General features: G+C 38.0%; 1 protein-coding gene across 4 annotated transcripts in view; it reads left to right on the forward strand.

The window, feature by feature from the left end:
• ROBO1 (roundabout guidance receptor 1) overlaps window positions 1-23,465 on the forward strand; it is a 1,057,321-nt gene that overhangs the window by 657,564 nt on the left and 376,292 nt on the right. Inside the window, exon 1 of one of the 4 annotated variants that reach the window (XM_034792382.1) lies at window positions 20,820-20,836. The exons of the other annotated variants lie outside the window; for them this stretch is intronic. The gene's annotated coding sequence lies outside the window, so the exon portion shown is untranslated. Of the gene's footprint in view, window positions 1-20,819; window positions 20,837-23,465 lie in introns of those variants that run through there. 4 annotated transcript variants of the gene reach the window in all.

A 23,465-nucleotide genomic window follows, 5' to 3' on the forward strand; every position in this document is an offset into this window, starting at 1 on the left:
ATGCTTTGACATATATTAAAACATAAGAAATTATTATTTTACTCTTAAATTACATAGCCAAGATATTTTTTGTAAATATGAAGTAATGCCTGGGGGGAGAAGATAGGCTGAAAAGTCATCTCTATTTATGTTAGTTTAAATACAGAACATTGTTAATAAAATGATTTATTTTTAGTTGGTGAAATGACTTGGTGGTCTGAGGGAGTTATTGGACAGGGCTGTTTTTTTTTTTTTTTTTTACACTCCTCTCACTCTTCCACAAGTTTAAGCTTAATGTTTATTGTACCAGTGCACCAAAGTCTTTACAGACCATGTCAAAATAGTAAAGGACCACTAGCCTCCAGGGGCTGAAAGCAGCCAAAGGAAATGTGTTGTTTCAACAATTCAATTGTGAAGTGTCTGAAAGCTCATGCACGTGTTCACCCTCTTCCCTGCGCCCACCCCCATTGTATATAAAGTTTCTTCATCTTAATGGATGTGGTTCAAATCTTATAGTCACTAAATTTGACTTCAAAAATATACACACTTAAAAAAATAAATAAGCAAAAGATGAATGGAGAATATGAGAAGGAAACTGCACTCCAATGGCATTTTTTCTGAATTGGAGCCTCCTGACTAGGTAACCAAAATCTTTACAGTTTCTTTTACAAACTGTACATTTCAACAATTATTCAGTTCATTGCTTTCACCACCTTTTGTTAGCTTATTAGTGTACAGAAGAACAGCAGGGCTGTAATGCGAGTAAGGGCCCTGTGCATTTTAATTAGCTTAAACCCCAGAGACAGATAAAAGTTAGGATTTTTGCCATACTTTTATTTCACGTTGACTGATTAAAGATGCTTTTGTGTGTTGATCTGGCTTGACCTAGTCTAAGTGACCACCCATTTAAGGGACTGGAACTGTAAAATCTTGCTTCAGTTTTTTTCTGAGAGGGATTAAGAAAGCATTAATTAGCAAGCAATGAAAGCCATGAGGCACGGAGAGGAACGCCGCACCCATCCGTAAGAAACAAATGCAGTCTGGGGAAGCATTCACCAGTTGGGCAAATTAGTGCATGCATACATTAGGCACTTGGTGATGTGTTGGCTGATTTTAATTACTTACCCTTCAATAAGAACCTGATGCTACTCAAGCTGTACTTGTTGATTTAAATAAATACTCATAGCCATGAAGAGGCATGTCAGAGAACCTGAAGGGTTTCTAAATAGCCAGAGAGTGGATTTGAAATCTCTTAAACTTCACCTCTTGGGGTTGTTGGTGGAGAATGGCTGAACTCAACAAAATGTAAGTCTAAGCATTATAGTTTACCTAATAATGGGTTTGTTTACATCGTGAATGAATAAAAAGGGAAGTAGGTCCTAGAACTGAAAGAAGATTATTCTAGTCCTAAATAGGTTGTACATCCTTTAAAAATAAGAGCTAATTTTTTAACTGAATTTGTAAACTCTGAGAAAAATATAGTAACTTTAATTTATATTTTTAAAATTCTGACTTTATAATTCTTTTTTCTTTCTCCCTCTGGTGTTCGCTGGTTGTATTGGACTACTGGAGCAGAGTACTGATGGGTGTCAGATATTCTCTCCTCCTTAGCCTTTCCTTTCTCTCTCTGTTGTACAATACTCCAATGGTATTTGATTGCTGCAATGCATTGTTCCTTATTCCTATTCCATTCTGAGGTTCAGCTACTCCAAAGAATAGCTCTCTTTTGTCATAAGAATACCACATTTGCTGTTGGAATTACAATATGCACTACTATTGCCAGTAATTGGAATCAGTCTTTAGTTTCTCAAGACTCTGTTCATGATACCATTTCCAATGTTGTGAAAATCAACCACTGAGTATAAGGGAAGTAAAATCAGAACTTAAACTCTAATTCGTGTTTGAAATGTGCTACTATTAACCAAATTAGTGATAGCTTTGATCACAAATTTTTCAAGTAGTTTGGACTGTTTTTAAATAATGTTTTCACAATAATTGGAAGAAAATAATGTATTCATGTTGGCTTTTAGGAATTGAAAGAGAAAAGAGTCTGTGTTTAGAATTTATTTACTTATAATAAAACTATTTTTATTCTTGCTGGATGAAAAGTTTTGACCATTTTGATTGAAAACATAAATATTGTGATTATTTTTTAGGTATCAACTTTGTGTATACTTTGCTGTTAAAGAATGAAAACTGGAAACAGCAAGCATGTATTAGATTCTGAAGATAAAGTTTTTTTCCTTCTCCACTGTCTATGAAATTGTGTAAATGAAGACAGTTTGCCATGAGAGAGGATTTCAAAATGAAGTTGGAGTATAAATGTATAAATTAAATGGAAAAGTTTCATTCAATGCTTTTTTAGAGTAGTTGAATGAGAGGTTCTACATAACAGTGCCCAAAAGTATGGAAATACTTCTTGCACCCTCATCTTTCAACAAAATATCAAAATCAAGAGAGAACTGGATTTGGGGGACTGATAAATCAACCACTCCCATACAATAAGTGTTTCCAAAATAAAGAATTATTAAACCATCTGACTGGTTGAAGATTTTAATTTTTTTCTCTTAACGTTCATAGTCTAACCAAACATTGCATCCTTCATGTATTTCAGATCTCCCTTAACCACATTGCTTTACAGCAATGACTTTTCAGTCTCGAATAGATGTGAGGAATATCAGTGATCTTGATTTAGCTGGGCGGGAGAGGGGGCTACCTTACCCGAGCGGCTCCTGAAAATCAAGTTAATGATTTTAAAATCCAAAACTGCTAGCCTCAAACCAGTGCCCTTTTCTGGATAGTCTCCCTCATCCTTTGCTTAAAATAAATATTTTTTATTGGCACAGTTCAGAAAAAAATAAAGAAATTACTACAAAAAGTTGATTAAAATATGAACATGTCTTGTAGTACACAGAGCTAACTCAGCGTACAACTTAGTTATGGAGAATTGGGTAATAAACTTAAAGCTCATACGTAGAAGGCACGTTTATAATCCTACCAAGTACCCATGACTGTTTCTATCATCTGTTCTCTTCTCCCTTCCAGCATCTGTGTATCTTAGTCCAAATTCCTTCACAGATATAGGGGAAAAGATTAATTTGTTCTTCCAGAGCACATTTTGCCCTTTCTTCTGTTTAAGGATTTCTGGTTATACATTTTGAAGTAGGCTCATCCTTGCATAACATATAGGGATATTCGGCTATCTCATTGTTTGGTTACACTCATCCAAAATCTTATGCATAGTCAGTAGTCTTAACAATTTTGAACAGCACACTGGAGACAGGCCTTTAATCCCTTACAACTGCCAGTCCCCATCATTAGACATACACATTTAGGCATGCCAGAGAGTTGGAGGGAGGAGAGAACAGTTTTTGTAAGAGCCATCCCCCTATAGAAAGTAAATGTTTTAGGAGCTCATTAAAATATTATAAACAAGTACAGCTAGAAATCATAACTGGAAAACAAATTCGGGGGAAGGGAATTTCATCTATGAATAAGTTTGTATGTGTTTTCGGAAAAAAACTATAGAACTCGAAGTTATTTCCTGTGTATTTATTTTCCTGTCATGAAAACAAGCTAACAGTCCCTTTCCCCCCATCCCCAAAAATGAAGATAAATTGCAAGAGAAATTTCCTACCACCATTGTTGCCCCCACTCCCACCATATCTCTCCTGTTGTTGTCAAAAGAACAACAGTCCTTGGCATCTCCTCCGGTGTGTTTGTGCTGCAACTGTTCTAGGAAGAGGCAGCCCTTTTCCCTACTCCTTTCTCTTCTTCCTAGGAAGTGCTGTTTTTCCTGGCTCATAGCCCCTTTACCTTTGGGCTGCCACTGCCGTGTGACTAGAGAATAACAATGCTCCTTCTCTTCTCTTCCCCGCCCCCACCACAGCAAATACTGGCAACCAGAACAATATTGAGCTATGTGAATGAATATGTGGCCAACGCTACTTGCACACAAGAGACTAGTTTTACAGTAATAGTTCTATATCCTTTCCTACAGAACAGAATTGAATGCCAGCAACTGCTTTCCCTGTCTTTTGTGGATTGTGGCATGGCAGTGGAAAGTGTGTGCTCCTTCAGATAAAAGATAATGCCATGTTTGTTCCAAACAATGGCCAAGTACTGAGTTGACTCGCAAATTGAATAAAAAATTACAGCTAATTGGTGATTGAATTAGTAGCAACAGTCCTAAATAAAATATGAAATGTCAGCGGGGAAGTTCCTTCTCTAAGGTATGTCCACACTACGCAGCTTTTAATGACATGGCTGTCTTGCCACAGCCATACTGCTAAAAGTCGTGCAGTGTAGCGGCTATTTATTGGCTCTCCTGCTGACAAAAAACCCCCGACGAGCAGCGTTCCTGTTGTTGGAAGGAGAGCGCTCCTGCTGACAACATGCTGTTCAGACTGGCACTTGCTGCGTCAAAACTTGTGTCTTTCATGGAGGGGTTATGTGTGTATGTTTAACACCTCTGAAAGACAAAAGTTTTGTCGTTCAATTGCCAGTGTAGATATAGCCTTAATATTAAGTAGTTATTGAGAAAACTTTAAAGGATACAAATCTTCAGTTTCTTTTAAGGCTGGTATCCTTACTGTTTGACTAGCCTTAAAGCTGTTGTGAGTGCAAGTCCTATTGATTTCCTTAATGTGAATGGATGATAGGATTCTGGAACTGTCCATCTCCAAATGTATGATGTAGAGCAGTGGTTTTCAAACTTTTTTTTCTGGCAACCAAGTTGAAGAAATTTGTTGATGACTGCAACCCAACGGAGCTGGGGATGAGGGGTTTGGGGTGTGGGAGGGACTCAGGGCTGGGGAAGAGGGTTGGGGTAAGGGGTTTGGGGTGCAGGAAGGGGCTCTGGGTTTGGGGGAGGGGATGAGGACTGGGGCAGCGGATTGGGGCACATGGTTGGGATGCGGGCTTACCTCCGGCTGCGTACAGCAAGGATGCTAAGTCAGGCTTCCTGCCTGTCCTGGCATTATGGACCGTGCTGCTCCCCAGGGGCAGCCAGCAGCAGGTCCAGCTCCTAGGTGGAGGTGCACAAGCGGCTCCGTGCAGCTCTTGCCTGCATGCACGCCTCCCCGCCCCTTCTCCTCCCCCACCCCCCGCTCCCATTGTCTGGTGTGGAGCCGTAGCTCGGGGCAGGGGCAGTGTGCAGAGTCCTGTGGACCCCCCTCCCCACCTAGGAGTCAGACCTGCTGCTGGTGACTTCCAGAGTGCGGCACGGTGTCAGAAGAAATAAGTACTAGCTTGCCTTAGGCGGACAGCACCACCGATGAGACTTTTAATGACCCGGTCAGCTGTGCTGACCAGAGCCACCACGACCCAGTACCTTACATTCTGCGACCCGGTACTTGGTCACGACTCGCAGTTTGAAAACCACTGCTGTAGAATCTTTCAGAAACATTTTAACTTTTTAAACTGTCAAAAGACAAAAAACAAAATGGAAAAAAGTCTCATAAGATGCACCATTTACGATAAAGCCTGTTCACAGAAACAAGCAAAAGTAGGGATAGTTGTAACCAGTGAGCCTTTCACAATTAAAAATCAACTTTTATGGCTCAGACTTTGTGCTACAAATGTGGAATGCTTTGTTGTGGGTAACTTAAACTGAAACATCCCTATTCTTAAATCTGTAGGAGGAAATAATCCTTGACCAACCCATCTTCCAATGAGTTTTTCTAGTATATTAGTTTCCTGTAAGAAGACCGTGTGTGAGCTTTTTAAAGAATTAACTTTTGATTGACTTTGTGCTCCATTTACATTAAAAGTGACCAAATTAATACATCTAGGGGCAAAAGTCAATGGGCTAGCATAGCCTCATTCTTCTGCTCCAAACACTTTTTAAGTTAAACAGTTAACTCTGCCTTTACCTTCCCCCCCACTCCCAAACAAATATTGTTTCCTCTTGCTAAACCTGTAGGTGCCTTGGTTGAAAGTAGGGTAGCTAATGACTCTGTATTAACACCATTTTCTAAGGTAAGTAAGGGACTTTCGGAGATTTTTTTTCTTGCAAAGAGTGGTAGTTAAGTTAATGTTTATGGCTCTAGGGTTCTGAAATGCTCTCCTTTTTTTGAACTATGGATGAGCACAGAACTCATTTGTAGTCTTTGAACTTATGTGTCAAATCACTTCTAGAATAAAAGTTGACTTCTCTGGTTTTAAAATGTTTTAATCAAATTTGTTATTCTGCATCTGTTCAGTTGAATTTAGTTATTAAATCTGCATTTGGTGGAAAATTCTGTATATTGAAAATGCTTTTGCTTGTAACCTATGAAGCTAATCTATCAAGGTGTAAATATGTTTAACCATCTGAGGTTCTATGAATAATACTATGTAACAGTTGCAGTTTGAGAATTGAGCAGTCTGGCTTATCCTGTAAGACAGTCTCTCAATTGAAGTTAATTCGGTTGGTTTTAGAGATAGAAAGTGCTCTGAAGTTCATATGTTTTTCATTCAATAAGGCTTCAGTTATGATTTTGGTACCATCAACAAGTATTGGAAAGTAAGTTCAGGCTATTAAACAAGTTAAATAGAAGAAATTTAAAAATTAAGACTTGATTATTTAAATTTAAAATCACTTTAATAGGAAGTAGAGGCCTTGTTTTTATTGGATCAAACATGCCTTCACCTTACTAGAGACCTAAAGCCTTAAATAGTATGTCAACAAGCAAATGGAACTAAATGGTGTCAGTACCTACAAGAAAAGCAAAAACAAACAAGAAGCAAGGCTTTGTTAGCAAAACCATTAGATCTGATCTGTTAAGCTCAGCTGTCCGTTGTGGGATTCAGCTTTTGTTTTAAGAACTCCATTTCTACTGGAGTCTGTAGCGGAAACTATAAACTGTCTTTGACAGTAACAATAGCTAGTTTTATAAGCTATGTGGTGAGGAGTGTTATGTATCGGGGGCAGAATCAAGTTCTTAATGCATTTCTCTCATGTAATATTGAGTTTTGGTGGCATTTTACAAACCCCGTCATGATACATCCACTGCCAAACTGACTAATAGACTGGTCTATTGACACCATCTGTCTGAGGAATCCACAGCCGCTCCTTCAACCACTGGTTTAGTTTTCAATAGAAATGCATTCTTTATAGGGAAGGCATGATTCTCCACACCCCCCCCCCAACCCTCCAGAGTCCCAAGTGGTGATTCATGTTGGAATTTCCCATAACTTTTCTCCTTTGCACATCCGGTAAACGTCTCTGTGGAGAACGAAGATAATTAAATGCACTGTGTTGATTGTCTAGTATAATCTGATACGTTGAAACATGTTGTGTCGGCAATATGGAAGCCCCAGGGAAATCTGGTCAGAAACAACACTTTGTAGCTCATTTTACAGATAATTCTCTTAACTATTCCATTCTCTTGGAAAACCATTTGATGGGGCTGGGTGTGAATTTTTTTTAATAAGTGAGTAGTACATTTGACCAGTTTTACAATAAGTCTGTTAAGTGCCTCTGTTTAAACATGCTGTTTAAATTCTAAATATTTCATATGAATATATGAAATATACTTTATTATGCTACTAAAATTCTGAATGTATAATTTTATCCATTATTGTAGACAACAATGTAAAGTGCAGAATATTTTGGGAGGGAAAAACATGTAGGTGCAACTGTGGTGTCACAGTAGAGACTAAGGCTATGCATTCTTTCTCACTGTTTATTGGCTGTGGAAGTAAAGCATGAGGCTCTAGTCATTTTACCTTGAGAAGGGAGGTAGCCTGGAGAGAATGTTAAAAAAGAAGAGGATCCAGTCAAGATCGGAGAAGGTTATGCTTACCTAAAGACATTGTGTTTTTTCCTTTGAGTTGGCAGCTTGCAAACGAAGAGAAGCTAGAAGAGAAGAGAACAGCTCAGCTTAGATCAGATGAGGAGGTTTACAGTGGAAAAGTTTCACAACCAATCCATGTTCCAGGTTGGACCAGAGAAATGTTGTCTGGATGTAACTGAGGTGCTGTAACCTCAAGTTAGTTCTACAAGTGGGGGTGGGTCTGGACCGGGGGGTGAGGAGGGGGACTGGTAAAGGGGCGGGGCTGATCTGTTAGATATTTAGGAAGAAAAAAACAAATATGCAATACAAAAGGGGGAATAACTGGTTAGGTGATAGGATCTGGTGTTATAGTGATTCTGAAATTGAATGAGTCTCACCAAAGGAATGCAGTTGTTAAAAAGACTAATATTCTGGAGTGTATTAACGGGGATGTAATATGTTAGACATGGGAGGTAATTGTCCCACTCTACTTGGCTCTGGTGAGGCCTCAGCTGGAGTACTGCTTCCAGTTCTGGGCACCACACTTTAGGAAAGATGTGGATAAACTGGAGAGAGTCCAGAGGAGAACAACAAAATGATAAAGGGTTTAGAAAACCTGATCTAGAAGGAAAGGCTTAAAAAAAATCTTTTCAAACTAATTAAAAAACCTAAACCCCATATGTGTAAACTAAAGATTTTTATTTTTTTTAAATGTCACCCTTCTAGACTGCTTAGCCCTTCTAGATTGCTCTTTTACCCTTTACTTAACCTTGTGTCAGACTGGGGAGAAAAAAGGTAGCAGTGATCTTGCAAGCTCTTTCCACAGAATAAATAATAATGTGCTTACATTAAACTCCATCCATGACAGACTATGTAGACATTCAAAATATATTCACCTATTCTCTGGGGTCCTTTGGCTTTGCTCCCTTTCAGTGAGCTCTCAATACAATTCTGAGTTCATTGTGTTTGGCTTCCCATTGGTGAGGCTTGTAAGTTCTGTTGACTTCTTGAGGTTGGGGTTCAGATGCCCTGGTAGGTTCTGCTGGGCTCCTTGGGATTGCTTCCTGCTAATTTTTTTGGGGGAGGGGGGAGAAGAATGGGGTGGAGGAAAGGGGAGGGAATGACAGTATTCTCCTGATCTCACTCATGATTCAAAATCAGCTATATCTTACAGTAGATGGTGCATATCTTCACAATTTAATGCTCCCTCTCGTCTACATGTGTTTATGAGCAATGAAAGCACTGACACTTTAAAGTACTATCTGAGTTAGCATTCATTATGAAGAAGGGGGCAGGTCACACCTATCAGTCATTGTTTCAGGTTCTGCAGATGCAGGCAAAGGTCACTATAGTTTAATATATAAACTATAGCTATTTCAGCATCTATAACAGCTAGAACCTGGCTCTGTCCCCCACACTTTAGTTTTTTAAATGAAATGTTAGATTCCGGAGAATAAGGAGGCAGCATGAAAAAGATGCTAGTGCACTGTACCTCCACAAAGCTCAATCCAAGCCCCGATTTAACTTCTGTAAAAGCAATAGAAAAGCATCTGTACTGGTATTTTGAAGTTTTGATCATATATTAAAGGGGTGTGAGGGTACAGTTCTAGAAATCAAATGAAGGACCTATTCAGACTTAATTTTGTCCTCCTCAAGCTGTCTATAATTAGTTGACTTACAGTTTTAAAATAATGAGTTATATTTTTTTTCCTCCTGAGCCTGCAAGTTTTATGAAAGCAGCACATTTTATCATGGAAGCTAAGAAAGGGAATGCCTTGATTTACTCAAATGTATATCCCAATTCCTCTCTGAAGTCTTCCCTTCCCCCTTTTTATGTATTTATAAATACTTTACTTATTTATCTTCATAACTTTTTGAACAGAAATATAATATACATAGCAGCCCTAGTTAAGCACAGCATTTAAACATGCATAAATGCTGTGCTGAATCGGGTTAAGGGGGTCTGATCCTGACAATCAGTGGGAGTTATGTACTTGGAAGGTTTCCAATATTTGAAGAATCCTGCCAAAGGCGTATGAAAGTACAAAAATAATTACTTAATACCACTGAAAATTTTTAAGAAAAAATCAGTTTTGACCAAATAAACTAAGTCACAGAAATTACAGACAATTACTCATGTGAGTAGCACATTTGAAGTCCTCCTGATTGTTTTACCCACTTGTTGCATCATGTGTTTAATGGAATAAAAGGTCTATGGGCAGTGGATTCTGTTTTTACAGTAGTCTCTGATCCTTATTGGGGTCTCTAAGAACATCCATAATATAAGTAATGAACATATGATTGCTAAAATAAGGACTACTTGTGTGAGTAAGTGTTTGCAGGATCAGTCTCTGTTAATCAACTTAGTGTTGTTCAAAACATTAATATCCAATGTTCATCTAAAACTAACAAATAATCTACCAATGACACTTTAAAAAAAAATCACCAGTTTTGGTCCACGTGACTCATCCTGTATTGGAATTCCATATGCAGATTGTTTTAGTTTTAAGGAATTGTTAATTATCTTCCAAAAAAGAAACTTCACAAACCAAATCTAAATTTTGGATAGAAGAAAATTTGGAATTTTAAAAGTACATGCCATCATAATGAGAAGAAATATCTTTTTTCCCAAAACAATTAAGACCTTTAACGTAAAATACTAAAGCCTATGTTTGTTTGAAAAAAATTCTAACTTTAGCATACAAAACTTATTGTCATTTGAGATTGTGTAGAAAGAATTTAAGAAATGTTCATACTTGCGCTAAACAGGGATGGGTTTTTTAGACATCATTTTCATTAAGACCTGATTATGAGCAACTACAGCCAATGCCAGTAGCTGAATCAAGAATTTCCTAACTTTTAAAGAAAATTCCTTTATCCAAAAGCAGTCCTATGGCACCTTAATACAAAATACAATTGCATATAAGTAATATTGTGTTCAACCTCAGGCTCTGCTATGGTCTTTCTGTGTGCAGTGTGGCTGGCCAACTTGCAAACTCAACTTACACAAATTAGTGTGTTATTTTTAAATAATGTTGTGTGACACTACATAAAAACAGGGACTTTCTATCAATATTATAAATTGCTTTTATAAAGAAAGTACTGTGATCTGTCAAGGTTAACCATGCTGCATTCTCACTCTTCACCTTTTTGCCTTTAAGAAGTATATACTCTGAGAAGACAAGAATGTCTACTGTCTATGTAGCAATTCTAAGACCGAATATGTAAAGACCCTTTCATCCGTCTATATTCCATTGGGCTCTTCTAATGCTGATGTATTCTATTTTTAGTCTTCTAAAGAAATCTTCTTGTCTCTCACTTGTGAGAGCAAAAAATATCCTGCATCCTTGCTGTCATAGTGTGTTGTTGAAAGCTTAACTTAAAGTTTATTTTATTTGAAGGAAATGCAAAAATCAATTTTGCTGTTACATTTCATTGGTATGCTGGTGTATTCAGAGTTTACTTTAAATGATTTACAGAAGAGTGTAGATGCACAGATGAATATTCAAGTTAGAATAACTTCTGATAAAGTATAAGCATTTGTACCCACAATGTTTTCCTAAAAGAAGAACTCTGTTCTATAATTCCAAATGTAGCGGTTGTTAAACTTCTATTAAATGTCTCCAGTGGTTTTTATCCTTAATTACTGAAATTTTGTCAGCTTCCTTATTTGAAGGTGCATAATCCATGAGAGTAGATTAATTTATCAGACATTTTAATTCAAAGGCATTTTAGTAATTGTCCCTGCCTGCACACTCTGTAACTAGTAATAAGAAAGGTGGAATATTCAAAACCAGATCTTTTTGTACTAAAATAACTATTCTTTATCAGACCAACATTAAGTTAGAATAGCATTCGGTTGCAGAGGAGTTACAGTGGATTGTAGAAAGATAGATCTATAAGGATGAAAGTTTTTTTATAGAAAGATAGTACAGTAATTAAGGGAGGAGAATAGAGAGAGAAAGGGAGCTACCGTACACAAAAGCTGATAAGTATGCGAGGCTTTAGGCGCTTGCATTCACTGCAGTATTCTGTGGAGGTGGCCTCTGTAGCATAATTCCCCTTTTCCCTCCCCCTTGCCCTTTAATTTATTCTTGGCATTATGAGAGCTTTTAACGTGAAAGTGGGGATTTTCTACTAATTTATTCTTGGCATTTTGACAGCTTTTACTTGAAAACAGGGATTTTTCCTTACGAAAATATACCAGGAAAAGCTTTTCTTTACTGATGTTGCTGATCTGTATTAGGGCTTGATCCTGCAAGTTCTTATTCATATGAGTATTTCTAACTGTCACACAAGTAGTCACGTTGCTAATAATCAAAGGGATGACTCATAGAAGAAACGGTTAGCCAGATGAATCCCTTATTTCGTTTAAATTGAAACACAGTACAAACCTGTGAATCCAAGTTTTATTTGGGAAAAAAAATTTGAAACATTGTCTATTGTCTTCTGTGACTTGTATTTGAATGAAGGGGAAATTAATATTGTTAAGGAATATAATCAATTTTGTTACAAAAGAAATGAGACTGAAGAACTACAATACTGTGCTTGTTTACTATTAAATACATAGATTGTCAAAGAATTCCTCTGACATTGTTTAGGGAAAGGACATCTCTTCCACTTCATCAAATGAGGAAGAGCCACCAATTTCATTTTGCTTTTGGCCAATGTCACAGAAGGAACTCACAAATCTAGGTTAATAGGCAACGTGATGCCAGGTGAAATTCATTGCTGACAAATGGAAACTAATAGTTATTAGAAGAGATAATTTGAATTACTCATATGGATAATTTACAACCTAGTAATGTGGAAGTCCTTAGGAGAATGCACCTGGCTGTCACTACAGGGACAAGACAATAAATAGGGTAGGAAAAGTCCATTTAGGTGGTGAATCTATAATTGCCCATTACAGTATTTCTTGCCATCTCCTCTAAAGCCTTTGGTACTAGTCACTCTTAGAAACAGGATATTTGACTCAGTGAACCAGTGGTCAAATCTAGTGTGTCAGCTCTTTTGAAAGAGCAAGGAAAGGATGCTCTCATGGGAAACTTTTAAAATATGGGGCACAGAAAAATGTTGGTACCCACAGTTTTGCACTCAGTTTAAATCCCTGAAATGCAAAGTGAAGTCTTGTGGACTCTCAACCTACTCTGTGTTTTCCATAAACATAGAGGGGGGAAATCCATTTTCTTTTGGTCTAGATGGCTTTTATTTTAGAGAAAGGAAATTACAAACAAAACCCAAATAGAATAGCAGAAACTGCTGCAAGATCCTCATGCTGCAATATCCACAATCTGGAGTCCTTCAGTAACTCAATTAATTAAAACATGAAGCCCAAATGCCTAGATTACCCTGCCAGTCAGACATCTAACATATAATGATGTAATCTATTGAAGAGAAAATCATAGCTACAAATGCCACAAAGAATGGCTTGAAGATTTGCTTTACTTTTTTGTGCAATGATTGTTATTTACTACTTCTAGCACCAATAATCTGCTAGGCACTTTCCAAGAGCCCACTAGAGGAACCCTTATTAATGTTGGTAAACACTTATTCACTCAAGTAGTCCCATTTGGCTTTCTCGTGTAAGTAAGTACTCTCTAACTTGAATAGAGGGTTCCATAGCTGGGCCGCAAATTAGAAGAAGGTGTGATCCGTCTATAGAGGAGCAGGTGACAGTGATCGGGAGAGGTGAGCAAATAATTATTCTTTGACAGCCACTAGGTCCTAAGGCTGTTGGTCCTGCAAAAGAGCCTAAAGGAGTTAGGCACCCAATTCCCATTGAAATTAATGGGACATGGCATCTAATTCCCCTTAGATACCTTTAATGCAGACAAAAACTATAAATTGAAATGCTCAGCATAATACAATGAGCAATCAGCACATCTAATTCTTAGTTCCATAAAAAGTTGTACTGTGAATGCAACTGCAAAAGCCCAGACAATGAAGGCTGTAATTGTTAAGAATAGATATGGTCTGTAAGAATAGAGTCTGTAACATCTTAAACATTAAGTACATTGTAGAAAATTGGTGGTGGTGGTGTATATGAGGCACTTTCTGAGAGGTACATAAATCATTTATTGTGAAATTTTGTGGGCTTTTTTTCTATTAGTGCAGCTTCCAGTGTTAAAGAAAAACCTCTAGTAAAAACTAGGTTTTTTCAAAGAATTTCACAATTGTATGGTCTTGAATCATTAAAAAGGACATAGCTGGCTTTACTTTAAAATTACTTATCCCAGAGGATCCCCACACTTGTTGTCTGTGGGTAAATACTTCCATAAGTGACTTAGAAGCGCAAGTCCCTCAGACTTTCAATGGGACATGGGTTCCTAAATCACGTAAACACTTTGAAAATATTACCCTGTGCCTTCATCTCATGTCGAAAGTGCGAACTCCTCCAATTCAGATGTTCTGAGCTGGTCTATAGGGGATCAATTTATTTGGCCATTTGCCAACCATCAGAATGTAGTTCTTATAGCCACTGCACATAGTAATTTGCCTTTTTCTGTATAGTGATTTACCCATTTAATTATTTCTGTCAGTGCTGCATTTTGTTTTGTCAGATTCAGGGAGGATCTACAAACAAAATGTCCCCCCTCAGTCCCTATTCTTTGAAGACATTTCCTCCACAACAATATTGAAATCTAGCTGTCTATTTTATTCTTCACAAGAGCAGTGGTAAGGATAGTGTCTGTCCTCTGAAGCTTGGCCTTTTATTATCTGCTTTCTATAAGGTCCTGTAACTGTGAGGGTTTGATGATTTTTTTTAATGCAAATATGTCAGCTGTCACAACCTGCAAATATTGTACCAGAAGGAGGCAAACACAAATAAGTTGTGAATAAGTTAAAGGTGGAATCACCAGCAAACCACAGATAGCTGACAATTTAGTATTCCAGTTATGAACAAAAAGGCAACAAGCTATTTAAAAACAAAACCAAACACCTCAGCAAATAAATCTGTGTTCTCCTGCAGTCACCAGATTAAGTTAATTTCATGTTTCTTTAAAATCTGGTACTAGATGAATTGTCGTCAAATAAACATGCCTTCAAATTGATATGTGCCCAGCAAAATCTACTGATTTGCCATGTAATGGCACATTAGACCAGTAAAAAGAATTAGATTAGTACTCTACCTATAGAGAATAGGCAACTGATACTTGTTAGTAAACCCCTAGCTATGCTTTTGATTCCTAGTATTTGCACAGGGCACTAGGGAGCGGCTGTGAGCCTTAAGGCCTAGTGGCTCCATCTAATTAATCCCCTGAAAGCATTCAGCCTTTCCTGGAAGGCTTACTTCAGGTTGAAGACTTGTTTGTTTCGGGTAGTTGTTTACATGGAAAGCATCTAAATATATCATAATACATTTATGACTTTACAAAATACGCACTGCTTATGTTCTTGGTATGGAATGGCATCATCTATTTGCTTTTAAAGCCTGAGAGCAGAAACTTGATTAAATATATGTTAGACAGTGCTTAGCGAGGGTGGAAACAAATCCTGTAGCAGTTTGTGTCCATCTCTCAAGTCATGGTTGATAGCTTACCACAGCTGTAATAGAGATGGATGTTGCTACTTTAAAAGCATGAGTTTCTAGTGAGATTAATGTGTATTGGCAATAAAGATTCCAGCTCTACTTTTATCTTGCTAGAAGGATTGGACTAATTCTTGTGATGTAGTCTAGGAGGGGAAAGAGGGTAATTAAAATGAGTCTAATGCATTTGAGGGGAATGTGCAAATTTAGTACATGGATAACTTAACTCCAGAATAAAAAACATTACTTATGAGTTGTAGATGATGAGGTAGCTGTGCTTGAGATGAAATTTGTTTTTTGAAATTGCTACCCTAAGAATAAGGATGTAACTTGAAGTTATGAAAATTCATTAGGTTTTTTTTGTTTTGTTTTTAAATCTAACAAATATATATATGAGCCTTATAAGTAAAAAGGAAAACTTGCTATCCCATGTTAATTTTTCAACAGCTTTTTAAAATCTGGATGTAAATTGTCTATACATTATTTATTCTTTCTTTCCTCTACTTGTCTGTCCATAGATTGTAAATCCTTCATAATAGGAACTTTTTTTCCTCAGTGTTTGGAAAGCACCTAGCATACACTGGGTGCTACCATAAATAAAATCATGCATACATTCTATAAATATAACTGTATTGCTCAAAACCTAATGGATAATTCTCCCCCCAACCCTTTCTGACTGTCTCCCACCCCCATTGTAGATGATGATCATGTTCTGTTCGTTCTTTCTCTATGCCATCTCTAAAACCTCTGTCACTTGCCTCTTCATACCTACCACTAAAAACACTTGTGGACTTCGGCCCAGATCTTCACAAAAAAATTGGGAGTTAGGTGTAAAAAAATCCTTTGAGGATTGGGGCCAAATTCCCACTGAAGTAAATGGGAATTAGGTGCCTAAATTCCTTTGAAGATATGGGCCTTTGTTCCTGTCTTGCCTTAACTAGTGTAACTTTCTCCTCTTTAGCCTCCTTTTTCGTCTCACTATCATCTGGTCTGTCTGTAATGTGCTTTATTTTCCTCTTCAATAGTGTCTCTCTCCATTCAAATCCTTTCATTGGTTTTCACTCATCATTTTCTTTTAATTTCAAGCAGCTGGATCTTTCTTTCAAAGCGGTAAACAACTCTGCTATGACCTGCATCCCTTCCCTCATTTGTTGTTAACTTCTACTTATGTTCCTTTCACTCCATAAGCTTCAAGAGTTCATGCTCCCTTTGTGTCTTTTTCCCACTGGTGTTCATTTCTTAGAAGTCTATTTTAAGCTCCATTTGACCATCATTTCTGTTTTCCAATACCTTCTTCAAACACCCTTCTGCTCTGAAGCTTTTCAACAATAATCCTCAGATAGATGTTAAAATTACATAAAATTGAAAAAAACAACACATTTATTTGGGCATAAGCTTTCGTGGGCTAGAACCCACTTCATTAGATGCATGGAGTGGAACATACAGTAGGAAAATATATATACACATAGTACATGAAAAGATGGGGGTTGCCTTACAATTCTAATGAGACAATTCAATTTGTTAGAATTGGTAAGTCAACCCCCATCTTTTCATGTACTATGTATGTATATTCCTACTATATTTTCCACTCCATGCATCTGATGAAGTGGGTTCTAGCCCACGAAAGCTTTTGCCCAAATAAATTTGTTAATCTCTAAGGTGCCACAAGTACTCCTTGTTGTTTTTGCTGATACAGACTAACACGGCTACTACTCATAACATTGAAAATGTAATAAGAAATATGCAACACAAAATACTGTATAGAATACTCTTTGGTAAATAACTAAGTCCCCAAGTGTAGTTTTCTCTCCTATTAATAGACCTCTTCATTGCACTTTCCAGCCTCTCCCCAACAGTCATAATCTGTCTTCTTTGTATTTTTCATTTTGATTACAAGATCTAAAATGCCATGCACTCTGCTTATTATTTACTTGTAAGATTCTCACACTTAAGGTGCTATGTCAGTTGTAAACACTGTCTTCATTAACGCTCAGTCTATGTCAGAATTGACTCTCTAAGGTTTAAAAAGACTGAAGTTGGCTGCATTCCTTCAGGGATTTGTTACTAATCCTTTAAAAGGCTATTTCAAATATTTTTGTTTTCTGAAAGTATAAATGACTCTAGACAATGATCGTTAAAATTGTGGTTCAGTATTTCGTCTTGCAGTAGTTAATAACTCACCAAAACCAATGGTTTTTAAATATCTTGCTTGAGTGCAATTATTATATAGTACAATTTAAAAACTTCATATTGGATGTTTAAATAGACTTCAGACTGCTGAACACTTAAGCAATTAGCTGCATGTCTTCTGAGAAAACGGCCATGAATACTCAGGAAAGCAACTGATAAATTGGTCTTTGTTTAATATCTCTCTGGGGAAAAAATATAGATAGATTTGATTTGCCAGAGTGTACAGTGGGCACTTTTTGTTTTGTTTCTTGCTTTATAAGTTTTGCACATATTAATGGCTATTAAAAGAATTCTCACTAATGTGCTTGAAGTTCAAAGCATCTTTACTGAAGGAGCTTTAGTCTTAGATTCAATTTGAAACTCATGTTGTTTTTTACTGCAACTTTAACACAATCCCTGAATAAAAACATTTTATTGAAACAAAATCACTAACTACCTAAAGATAACTGACTGAGTGTACTGTAGAATCCCCTTCTATAAGGGAGAGGCACAGATCATGGGAAAATTTAGAATCCAGTTTAGCAAAATTTGGGTGATTCCTGGTATATGCCTAGGTCAAAAACTTAGACCTTGAGCAGTAAGTTCTTCAATCTGTCTAGATATTGTGTTCATCACTGTGGTAATTGAGTGCTTTCCGGAGGTTATATAAAGTAAAAATGCATTTTTTGTTCTCTTCCCTCCCATTAACACACATGGAACCTGTAGGTAATTGGAGGATAGATGCCCTTGACAGGAGAAGATATGATCTTGGTTAGTTCTCAGTTCTTTCCATTGTAATCATTTTCACCTTACCTGGATTTATGGTCAGCCAACTTCTCATCTAGGCACTGATCTTGCTTCAATATTTGGATAGCTGGAAGATAATGCAGTCTGCAATGGTGGGTTTTTTTTGTTTTTTGTTTTTTTGTTTTTTAAAGAGAGATGAAGCTGGATGGTTTCTACACATGGGTGGAATGTAAGCTTCTATTTCCTGATTTTTTTCCCAGTGATTTTATGAAAATATTAAATTGATAGGCTGGGGGAGTGGTAAAAAGGTGGAGCATTGCAGAGCTCAAGATGCAGAGGTGTACCCACTCGTAATGACCCATTAAGACTTGTATGATAAGTATCTGAACCAGATCAATGTAATTCCTTCCTGCCCCGCTAGGACTCTGAGGTGCATCAGCAGCATTTCCTAGCTGAATATGCTGCTGTGATATCCCATGTGGATATTTTTATGCTTCTTGTCCCAAGGAGATGTTCCACCAGCATGATCTACCTCTATCTCTGTGCCATGACCAGGTATAAAATCCAGTTGGAAAGTGTCAAGGTGTGCCAGAGGCCTGACAAAATTGGAGATGTTCTTTGAGCTAGCTTTTCAGTTGCCTTGCTTAGGAAGGGGAGACTAAAAGCTTTGATATCAACAGTATCAGCTGCAGGCTTTGAGTTGGTGAGGTCAGTTTCATTGACTGATAGCCTTTTAAGACCTTATTGACACTTGTAGGCTTCAGGGTGTGTGGGGAAACTGCTTTCTTCAGATGTTACACTGACTGCTTCTGTGAATCAATTGTTAGCATTTTAATCTGTGAATTCCACAGAGATGTAAATAGATGGTTTTAAAAGAGCTGGATTGGGGAAAAGACTCCTAATTTTTGTTGTAAGTTTAAGAAACTGAGGAAGCTCTTTACAGATTCACCAGAATTTGTTTTTCTGAGCTGCTGGAGGATAACAAACATGTTCAGATAGCTGGCAGTCAGTAGTCAAGGAGTCAGAAAAAGAGGGGGAAGCATTGGCAGCTTACTAGAACAGGAGGTTTGTATGGTGAGGGACTGGATAAATGGAATTCCATTGTAGTGTGCAATCTCTTTATATATCATACTATCAAAATGGTAAAACAGTTTTATCCTAGTTGCTGCCCTCCCCCTCAAAAGGTAGCCATCTGCATTCAGTATAAAATACATATCCGTGCTAATTGCTGTGCTGTACAATTTGACTTTTTAATATACAAGCAATCTGAAATATATCCTCAAAGGGTGTGATTTGCCAACATTTTTATGGCTAGTATAATATTTTATACGATTTCTGAAAATGCTATATTAGTTTCGGCTTACTCCAATAAACAAAAACCTCTCTTCATTGAGAGTGCACTGACCAATGGACTATTCTCCTGCTTTGTAACTTAGCCAACAATATCCTTATATATCCAACAGATGTTTCACTTCTAGGCTTGTGGGGTCAGAGACCAATTTTTCCTTTTCCTTTCAAATACCAGAGAACTCATGATGGAAATTTATTGCTCTGCACTAAAAGCATTTTATCTTTCATGCTACATAATTTAGTCAGTCAGTTTTAGATTTGAATTGAGATAATTTTGGAAAGATGTTTTAATATACTGATAGATTTTGAAATGGTTATGCAATGTTGCTGAAAATTTAGGTTTGCATATGTCTTTAAAAAAAAAAGCTCACTAAGTAATATAGATAGGAAGGTGTCTATGCAGTTTGAAACTACTCACAGAAAACAGCATTTTGTTTTGGATTTGAACATTCCACTATTGTGTTTGCAGCTGAAACAGGGCAACATTGTGTTTAGACAGATTCAGTTCCTGCTTTTTATTGCACTAATCTATTCTTATCATCCAAATTGAGTGCCAGGCCAAACATTAAGTCATTATAAATAAAAAAAGGAAAATCAGAATTGTATTAAATGCACTGAGCTGGTCTCCGCTACCAGGGAGATTGATTTAGTGAGTCTGGTGAAGACCTGCTAACCTTTGATCACAGAGTGTTCTCCCGTCAACCCTGGTACTCCAGCACTCCAAGAAGAGTAAGGGAAGTTGACTGGAGAGCGTCTTCCATAGACACAGAGCAGTGGAGACACTGGGGTAAGTCGCCCTAAGCTAAGTGGACTCCAGCTACATTATTCATGTACCGGAAGTAGCGTAACTTAGTTTGACTTACCCCCGTAGTGAAGACAAGCCCTGAGTAACCACACTGATACATTGCTATAATGTCCTTAACAACATCAGAGATGGTGAAAGAAATGTCGCTGTCTGGGCCAGTGGTGGTGGGGGGAGAGAACTCTTGAACCTTTTAAGAATTGTAGCACTCACATCCCTTTTCTTATTGGCTTCAGGAGAAGAGGAGGAGTGGGACTCTGCAATTCATTGTTTGTACAGAAGAGTGGAACATAAGCCTATTGACTGCCTGGCACCCAGTGGGATGGCTCGTAAGCCCTTCGCCCTGCCCACTGACACCATCCTGCACTGGGGAATAAAGCTTCCTCCCACTCCCTTTGAATAGGACTGAATTTTAGGATCTTGTTGTGGGCTCATGCTAGATACCTTTTGGCGCTAGTAAGGAATTTCCCCTCACTGCCTGGTTGGCCAGGTCTCCAGTAGGTAAGTTAGATTGTAAAATTGATTTTGTCACAGTTTAGTAGATCCCCAGTTCAGGTACTCATTGAACGAGGGCTTCAATTTCCTGAAAAATTGAAATTGTAATTGGAAGTGGATTAGGAGAAAGGATCCTAAAGAAGGTAGCAAATGTCTGGTGCAGTGTGGAGACAGCCCCCTTAACCTTTTTGTGTGATGGTAGGGTGATGGGGTCCCAGAAATAGTGCTGGGACCAGATAAAGAGGAAGGGGAGCTGACAGCAGCCATCCACGAGATTAAATTAATTACAATAGGAAGGATAACCTGTGCTGGACAAATTATTGCTGAATAGTTCCGAGCTATTTGTCTTAATAAAGTTGCAGTCTAGTTAAATCACATTCCTGGTCTTTTTCGTCATGCAATATCTAGGCCAGTCTTTGTTTGTTCCCCTCGCTCATCATGTCCCACCTAAAACTTATGCCTCAGTCCTGCAGTCACTTCCACGTATGCATCACTTCACACAGGAGAGTCTTCCCATTGACTTCAAGCCTGACTGCTTGCGGGATAGAGGCGTGCGAATGGTAAGCTCTTCTGGGAAAAGGATCCAGTTTTCCTAAGAATTCAGTGGAACACCAAGCACGTTTTTGGGTACTATAAAGTTATTAATAAAAGTGTTATTTGTATTGACCTTGGTTTAAAAACTACTTTTTTCTGTTAAGTTAGACACAAATCAACACACTTACCCATATAACCAGCATACACAATAACCCCAAATATGCATTGCCCCTTATCACAGCACACAGCCCTCATTCACCATCCACACAACACTCCAGTGCATAACAAATCAGTGTAACCAGCACACACAATAACGTCCAAAACACACAGCCACTCACAGGAGCACACCCCCCCATTTTCCATCTTAACAGATCTCCCAGCACCACCTCACTTACATCCACACAACACAACCAGTATACATAGTACTGAGAGAAATATAGTTGACGTTTACTGTGCACCTATGCATACACAGGGCTAGAGCATCCAAGAAAATATTTTGTAGCTCAGAAAGTGTCTGTATGTTCTGTTTGGTGTTTTTCTCCAATATTATGTACATGACAAAGTTATAAACTATGGAGTAAAATGGCCTCATATGCCACAAGCGGCCTGTACGCAGGTGAAAACCGCAGCCCACTCCAAATAAAACTATCCTCTCAAAGTCAAAATAAAGTCAGCTCTTCTGGAGTCTGATTTTTCTCTTCTTTATTTTTTAAACCACAAGGGTACTTCCAAAATGCTGTCCTTGGGAGCTAAAAAATCTTACCGCGTTATAGGTGAAACCGTGTTATATCAAACTTGCTTTGATCCGCCGGAGTGCGCAGCCCCGCTCCCCTGGAGTTCTGCTTTACCACGTTATATCCAAATTTGTGTTATATCAGGTTGCGTTATGTCGGGGTAGATGTGTAACAATAACCCCAGGCTTGACTGCTCCTTTTGATTCCTTTACTCCAGTTGATGGATTCTCCCCTGCTTTGCAGCACATTGGCTTCCTTCCTTCCTTCAAGACTTGTCTGTTTTTTGCCAAGTTTTAATTATTGCTACTTGAGAGCTGCTCCACTGGGTCAAAAAACACACTATCATTTTTACTAGGATCTTCCCCTGCTAACAGGGTGCTGTTTTCAGTAAAAGTCAGCCTATTACAAATCCCAATATTAATGTTGTTTTTTAACATTTATATTCTGGGAATGTCTAGTGGCCAACCAGATCAAGGTCCTTTTTTACTAAGTGCAGTACAAACTTATAGTATGGTAGCAAAGCTGTCCAGTAAAGGTAACTTTCTCAAGACTCAGTAGTTTGTTACAGGTTGGCTTGGTATGGTGATCATTTAATTTGGGATTTTCTCCTGGGTTGGTATGTTCTTGTCATGAAAGTATTGACAGTGAATCTGACCACCTGCGACAATCTGGTCAATTGTCTTTGTAGCTGAAATGGTCAAGAGGTGGTGATGGTGTGTGTGTGTGTGTGGGGCGGGGGTTAGTTGTTTTGTGTTTTTACTGCCACTGAGGTGAAAATGACCAATGAAACCTTGTGAAAGGGCCATTCAGGCATGGTGGTGGCAAATGTAAAGTTGATGCCTGGAATGTCTAATCATTGTCCACAACTGCTTGTAGGATGGCTTTAGCTGTTGAAAAGTCTGAACTTTGAGATCTGTGCTTTATCGGAATGCTGGCCAGGAAATGGTGACAAGAAAATTGAGATTGAAAAACACAGGATTGATGGTTTTGATTCTCATAGTCACCTTCAGCTGCTTCATAGCCACATTTTATTTTTGTTAAGTTCTGTGGCCTGTATTATACAGGAGGTCAGACTAGATGATCACCGTGGTCCTGTCTGGCCTTGGAATCTATGAATGGATGAAGTAGCAAGACAAGATCAGAAATGAAGACATTCAAAATTGAACCCAGCTAATGCCTCAATTAGCATTGGTTCAATGTGGGTGGCTTTCTTGGCATGGAAGTATTATGAGATTGAAAGAATTCTGAAGTGATTATACAAGGAATGCTGCTACAGGGCTGGCAATTGTGGGTGCCAGAAGCTTCAGTGGTGCAATAATATTTCCAGTGATGGCCATAAACTGAATATACATCTAGATTACTTTAAT

Source organism: Trachemys scripta, chromosome 1 (assembly GCF_013100865.1).
Source record: "Trachemys scripta elegans isolate TJP31775 chromosome 1, CAS_Tse_1.0, whole genome shotgun sequence".
In the NCBI taxonomy this organism is placed as follows: domain Eukaryota; kingdom Metazoa; phylum Chordata; order Testudines; family Emydidae; genus Trachemys; species Trachemys scripta.